Genomic DNA, 8,245 nt, shown 5'->3' with positions numbered 1-8,245 from the left:
AACTGGTCTACCAACTAACATAGATCCATTAAAGGATCAATCAGACGATAACTGTCTGAATCCATTAAGCCCCCGTCAGACACAGTAAAGGCATTAATACCTGACTTTGCAGACAAATTCATGGATCTGATTATTGTTAATAAGAAAATAAAGATCACAGATTGGGCAAAATTCCGCTTTACCGACGGATATGTCAGCCATGACTTAACCAAGGTAGACTTTACACAGTTAAAGTGTCCCTCAAGGAACCATCTATCCTGGAGACACGAGGCTGTTGTAAAAGAACAAGTTGAGAAGTGGCTAGCAGATGGTGTGATAGAAATTAACTATCAACAAACGCCAGTTAACTTGGCACTGCTAGCCGTAGACCAACATAACTCTGACGGATCGTTTAAGAAAGTCAGTGTATTTAGATATGAGTCCAATAAATAAATTACAGCCGACTCATAGCTTTCACTTACCTCGTATTAACGAGCTACTGCGAAGGATGGAAGGTGCTACTGTGTTTACAACTATAGACCTTACACAAGGATACCATCAAATGCAGGTATATGAACCCCACCGTAAATACTTTAGCTTTACGTGGAAAGGCAAACAATACCGGTTCAGAGGTGCACCTTTCGGGTTACACTCCTTACCAGCATTCTTCCAACAAGTAATGGAAGAAATGCTTCCAGACATGCTTAACGTGCAAGTCTATATAGATGACATAGTCATCTTTTCTAAGACTACAGGCGAACACGCCGCACTTAAGAGACTCAATGAGCAAAACTTCAAGATTAACGAGAAGAAATGCCACTTCGCAAAGAGCGAAATACAGCTCTTAGGCTACCATATATCTGGGGAAGGTATTAAGATCGACCCCGGTAAGGTAGAACACCTGTTAGATTGGCGAACACCAGCTACAGGAAGAGATGTTAACAGCATGTGTGGGTTTGTAAACTTCTTTTCAGATGGAGTACCACACTTAGCTGACTACCTTAAACCTTTTGGACACTTAAGATGTCATAAAGGCAAACTAGGAGACTTGTGGACTAAAGAGTGTGATGACGCATTTAGAGCGCTCAAACACGCAGTCCAACAAGCCCCAGTTGTACAAGGGCCAGTCGATGGCGTGCCGTTTGAAATAGCAACGGACGCATCAGACTTAGCCTTAGGAGGAGTATTATATCAGGTTATAGATAACAAACCTAGATATATACAATTCTTTAGTCGAGCAATGAATGCTTCACAGTTGAATTATCCAACTGTTAAACAAAGCTATTAGCCGTAGTGGCAGCTCTAACACACTTCCGAGTTTACTTATACGGAACAGCATTTACGCTAATGTGTGATCAGAATCTCTTCAATATATGAAAGAGATGAAACCCGACTCGCAATTACTGAGTCGCTGGCATGATACAATATCAAAGTTTTATTTTGATATAAAACATCTGCCAGGTATACATAACTATTTACCGGATATGTTATCACGCTTCGTACCGGACTTTAATAAATCCGTACGTGAGTTACTAGCCACTAACTGTAAGTGTAATCCCAGGTTGTTTGAACTGGCTCAAAAGATATATGGGCCACATACCATAGATATGTTTACTGCACATCATAATGCACAACTATCGAATTACAGGACTTTAAATCATCCTATGGGAGACGCCTTTCAAATAGACCTCTCCCAACATAATGCGTGGGCTAATCCACCATGGCAGTTAATTGCCCAGCTATTAAATTATGTTCATATACATAAAGCTACCATCACGTTGTGTTGCCCATTACGGAGTAAAGATCCATGGCTCAATAAATTGATCAGCATGATTCAATGCGAGCCAATATATTTAGATAGGGAAGTAGATACTTTCCTATATCAGGGTACCCGAGCCGTCCAGAAGACGCCCTGGAGACATACTATTATATGTCGTATAGGTCCCATTGGAACAACCAAATGGACCCCTTCTGAGACCTTCCTTAACAAGGTCAAAGAATCAGAGGTTCCACTCTCTACCCAATTGAACGTTAAGCAGTTCAAAGGCAACACAGCATTTAACGTCTGTGCACAAGAAATACAATCTACTAATGACACTGTTAAGAAGCGTCAGTCTCTAGCTAGGACTCTGTTTAATAACATAAAGTCCAAGCCCGAGGTCTTTCAAACCTTATTTTTAAAGGGATTAATGAAAGACAATCTTGAAGCGTATACACATATAATGCGACTACTTAATAAGTCAGGTGTATCTAACGGACATGAGCGCGATTATGACGCTCATGCAACAACAGGACAGGAGTCTGAAAACACTACAGACTTAGAGACCACGCAAGTGGATTCTCAACACCCTACCTTTATTCTGGAAGAGCAGAATGATGAAAACATTCTTGCTTGGCTGAAGCAACATCATAAGCTGAAGCACCAGAACGTAGTAGAAGCACTTAAAGATGCTAAGCGACATGGGATCGCACACCCTAAGCTGGCAACTTTAGTTGACAGAGTATATCAGTCATGCACAGACTGTGATGAGTGCGCTCGTGTGCGTTTGATACGCCTGACTTTTTTATGTGTATATACTTCGGGATTATCTTTCATTAATCCCTTTAAAAATAGAGTTTGAAAGAATTCGGGCTTAGACTTTATGTTATTAAACAGAGTCCTAGATAGAGACTGACGCTTCTTAACTGTAGTGTCATTAGTAGGATGATTTAAAGTCCGGTAATTCTTAAGTTGTGCATTATGATGTGCAGCAAACATATCAATTGTATGTGGCCCAAATATCTTTTGAGCCAGTTCAAACAACCTGGGGTTGCATTTCCAATCGGTGGCTAGTAACTCACGTACGGATTTATTAAAGTCCGGTACGAAGCGTGACAACATATCCGGTAAATGGTTATGTATCCCTGGTAGATGTTTGATATCAAAATGAAACTTTGATATCGTATTATGCCATCGGCTCAGTAATTGAGAGTCTGGCTTCATCTCCTTCATGTATTGAATGGACTTCTGATCACACATCAGTGTAAAAGCTGTTCCGTATAAGTAATCGCGGAAGTGTGTTAGAGCTGATACTATGGTTAGTAGCTCTTGCTTCACAGTTGGATAATTCAACTGTGATACATTCATTGCTCGGCTAAAGAATTGTATATACCTAGGTTTATTATCTATAAACTGGTATAGTACAACTGTCTGATGCGTCCGTTGCTATTTCAAAAGGCACGCCATCGACTGGTCCTTGTACAACAGGGGCTTGTTGGACTGCGTGCTTGAGCGCTTTAAATACGTCATCACACTCTTTAGTCCACAAGTCTCCTAGTTTGCCTTTATGACATCTTAAGTGTCCAAAAGGTTTAAGGTAGTCAGCTAAGTGTGGTACTCCATCTGAAAAGAAGTTTACAAACCCACACATGCTGTTCACATCTCTTCCTGTAGTTGGTGTTCGCCAATCTAACAGGTGTTCCATCTTACTGGGGTCGATTTTAATACCTTCCCCAGATATACGATAGCCTAAGAGCTGTATTTCGCTCATTGCGAAGTGACATTTCTTCTCGTTAATCTTGAAGTTTTGTTCGTTGAGTCTCTGAATGACTCGCCTGACTAATGCGACATGTTCGCCCTTAGCCTTAGAAAAGATGACTATGTCATCTATATAGACTTGCACGTTAGGCATGTTTGCATACATTTCCTCCATTACTTGTTGGAAGAATGCTGGTAAGGAGTGCAACCCGTAAAAGTATTTACGGTGGGGTTCATATACCTGCATTTGATGGTATCCTTGTGTAAGGTCTATAGTTGTAAACACAGTAGCACCTTCCATCCTTCGCAGTAACTTGTTTTTATACGAGGGAGATGGAAACTATGAGTCGGCAATAACTTATTTATTGGACTCATATCTAGACATATTCTGACTTTCTTAAATGTTCCGTCAGAGTAGTGTCGATTACCCCATCGGATAACCATTTCTCGACTTGTTCTTAGCTACATCTTCGTGTCTCCAAGAAACATAGTTTCTTGAAGGAAATTTGAGCTTAGTAAAGTCTACCTTGGTTTAAGTCAAGGCTGACATATCCGTCGTTGAAACGGAATTTCGCCCAGTCGGTTATTTTTACCTTCTTATTTACTAATATAGGATCCATTATCTTATCGGCAAAGCCAGGAATTAATTCCTTGACTGTGTCCGATGGTGGTGTATATAGTTTTAGACAATTATCGTCTGACTGATCCTTTAATGGATCTATGTTGTTGGGTAAACCTGTTACGGTTATCCCTAACGTGAGCAAATCGCTCATTCCGACTATCATGTCGTACTTCTGTGACATCTTAACGATCCCAGCTTGAGTTGTGATATTTCTAATCATCGGCCAGGGAGATTTTAACATCTGTGGCCATGGTATCACTCTTAGAAGTTTTATCATCTGCTAAAGTTAGGTGAGTGGTTTGAGTTCGCCTTTGAATGTCTTTCATTAATGCAAAGCGGTCGGATATACATGAAATTTCTGAACCAGGATCAATCAATGCAACGACTATATTTCCGTTGCAATATACAGGGATTATTACACGCTCATCTAAGGAGTAGTTGTATTTTCTTTGTAACGATTGTACCTGGTAGTACTTTCACTCCAACTTAATGCCGGGCTTCTTGTCGCACGACTTGGCGTGATAGCCTTTGGTCTTCTCACACTTGTCACACTTGGTAAGAAAGTGTGTACAGGCGGGTGCATGTCTGCCGTTCTCATAACCGCTAGGGGTCAATTGGTACATGTCATACCCACACTGTGCGTCGGCACATTTCTCAATCTCCTTATATGGAGGTTCCTTGTCCTTCGGCTCCGCGCGTGCCTGTTTATTGGGTCGCGTCGATTGAGTAGAGTCGCGAGCACGTGTCTGGTTAGGACGCGTCTGATGAGGTTTATCATCTGACGTCTGGCGTGAGAGGTATCCTTGATCAGGGAGATCGCGCGGTTTCTTATTTACCGCCTTTCCCTTCGAGGTTACTCGGTGTGCGGGGAAAAGAGTGGATACAGTATCATGAAACTGTTCCCGCGTAAGTCGGGATGGATGAAACTTCGTTTCATGTCCCTTGTCTCGAGCCTCAGTTGCGTACTTACGTCGCAACTCGGTGTACAGACTTTCACGGTCGTTGTTCCCTATGTTCTTACAGAAAACATGCATACCCAGGAACTCGTACCATCGCTGAGCATGGTCCTTTGTTATATCTGGACGTTTAAGGTCTGCATCAAGTTTCAGAATGTAACTCTGAATATAGGAGTATTCTCAACTGGTTCAGTTAAGATTGAACTCAGTCCTGGACTGCGCATGTCTTTGCTTAATAAGGACGTAACCAACTAACATACAGCTGGCCAGTCACGACAAGTGTCTAGCTCATGCTGGTGTCGCTGCAGGATCAAGTAACTTGTTCCTGTAGGGTCAAACGATTGCATTAAAGCAAAAATATATTGCTGGGGAGCGATATCATTCGTCTCCAGTATGACCGTAAACGCATTAAGCGTACGGTTAGCGTGTCGAGGTCATGGTTGTTTATAAACTCGACCTGCTTACTGTTGGCATCCCAGTTCGACATAAGTCGACTGAACTGTCCCTCGTACTTCTGGTTATCCCGGTGGTCTTGGTTTGGCCTGAAATAGCTGATCGATGCGCTTCCAAAATATGATATGTCATCGGCACGGTGCTCGTCATGAGCGATTTCCATCTTAATGGAGTAATCGTCGACCGATTTATCAAGTTCGGTCACCTCGTCAGAGTAAAATTCTTCTGCGGGTTGGTGTAAGGCGGTGCGATCGAAGCGATTAAATTCGACATCGTTAACACGTTTACGGGAGTGTTTATTACCCCGTGTAAAGTCCATGGTCGAGGCCTTTCGGTGCTCTGTTCCTTGGATAGTCGTCGGTATTATGATCTTGGGTGATTCATGTGTCTGGATGACATACCCAGTCTTAACTGGTTCCCGACGATTGTCATCCCAGTTGGGTAAAGGTGGAGGAGTGTTTCTACCTGCCTCTGGGTCTATAATACCCTCAAGGACAGGCGACTCATGTCCGGGTGTTAGAACAGGCGAATAATTAGCCTGGAGTTCTGGTGGTAGTACCTCGTAAGGTATTTCTTGGTCAACTGCCACATGTTTGGCGCTCAGGTCCTCACGCTTTTCGGGCGTAATTGCCGGCCGACGTTCTGTCCACTTCTGTAGGGCTTCAGTAGTACCCGGAGAAGCATGCTCGCGTAAATGCTGTGCGTGTTTTCCTGATCCATACATTCGATCTACATGTTCAACAGTCATGCCTTTCATAGGGTGACTAACTGATTCTTAATATCAGTGTTTTCAGTAGTTAACTTACTTACGCGCGTTGGCTCAGTGGTCTCGGACGTAGATTCGGGTTTGCCACTTGAGCTTGCCTCCTCTTCTGGTTCCGATATAGGTACCTTCTGAGATTCGTCTTTGTCCCCTATAATTGGGGACTTTTCTTTGTGAGTTTCGTCAGAATAATTGGGTGGGGCGTCTTGAAACGTGTCCCCTGTCTCACTTCTTGGCTTCGTAAATGCGAGCTTCAAAGGTGAGGCAGTAGTTGGTCCTCGGGCTCTGTCTGTAGGAGTAGTCACCTTAATCGGAGTGGCTACATCTATATCCGAAGCATTGTCCTGACTATTATTGTCGGAGACAAGTGCCTCGGCTACGGTGCGGTTAGACGCATCGGCAGCAGCGGCGGTTGCTTCTGCGGCAGCGCTAGCGGCTTCTCTCCATATTCTTACGTTCGGCCTTGCGTTTCTTTGCAGTTAATACCTTTGCTAACTTTAAAATGTGCAAGTTTCGGTCTATCAAGGCGATATTAACGCCATAGAGTAATTAAACGCTTAGGTTTAGTCTAAGTATAATTAAATTCAAAGTAAATAAACGAAATGAGTCTCTTAGTAAAGTTAGGTATGCCTCGTGAAAACAGCAATACGAGAGATTGTGAGGCTGAGACACTACCTATATATAATCCTCTCAGTACTGTTTTCGCCAAAGGGATTTTATTTAGTGTTTCGTTGTCGCTCTATTAGAAACTATGGTATGTTTCGTTGGGGCGAATCCGAGAGACTCATAAAATCCTATCTTTAGAAGAAGAAGAAAAAATACTCTTGATGTCCATAATTATTGCATTAACCAATAACTTGCCACTTATCAAGAATTACTGACTTAGCCTTCATCAGACTGGCACATCTGGTTGGCTGAACGGAGGATAAACTAAGCAACGCTAATAGTCCTTAGAAACCTATGTTCGGTTGAGCCATCTCGCTACCGAAGTATTCAGATATAAATAAATCTGGAAGATTAATATAGTTCTATTAATAGAACTAGACCAAATCTTATATTTGGTATTTTACTGGGGCCTTTTAATGGCCTTGTCCAAATACCTGATATGTAAAAATGGAAAAGGTATTTAATTAATAAAACCGTTAAAACCCATTTAAGAATTTACGAACTTGTAAGAGTACGTTTTACGTACTATTAGGAGTACGTTTATATTGCAAGATTCTAATGTGGAGGCCCGGCTTTTACATTTCGCAATCCCTGGCTGTTCCTTAAGCAATGTTTTAAGTAGTTGAGTGCGAGCTTCAGGTTCTCTTAGAGCTTTGAGTCTTTGATCCATGGCCTTAGCTAGTTCCATGTTTTTACGATCCAATGCCGTCTCAATCGGTATTTCCTCGACTGCATTCTTGTTTGTTACACGAGTCTTGAGCTTTTGTTCAAACTCCTTAGACTCTTCTAGTTTAGCTAAGAACTCGGATGAGGATTTCCACTTAGTGGTACCTGCAGGACCGATGCGACAAACGATGGTGTGTTTCCAAGGTGTCTTCTTAATAGAATAGGATCCCTGATACAAGAACGTATCGGTTTCACGGTCGACATAGATAGGCTCGTCTTGTATCATATTAATTAAATCACGTGTCCATGGGTCGGAGCTACGTAAGGGACAACACAGCGTAATGGTAGATTTAGTAATATTAACATAATCTAACAACTGTGCGATAAGTTGCCAAGGTGGGTTAGCCCACGCAATATGCTTTAATAAGTCAAGTTGAAAGGCACCACCTTTAGGATGAGTCAACGACCTATAATCAGAAACCTGTTTGTTATGTTCTGCGGCGAACATATCAATAGTAAATGGACCCCATCTTGATTGAGCGAGGTTAAACCATTTATTATTAAGCATCCAATCGGTTCCTAATAACTCTTTAACTGTTTTCTGGTAGTCAGGGACAAGTCGA

This window comes from Sphaeroforma arctica (genome assembly GCF_001186125.1).
Source record: "Sphaeroforma arctica JP610 unplaced genomic scaffold supercont1.275, whole genome shotgun sequence".
NCBI lineage: Eukaryota > Ichthyosporea > Ichthyophonida > Sphaeroforma > Sphaeroforma arctica.
This window is presented reverse-complemented; position numbering follows the sequence as displayed.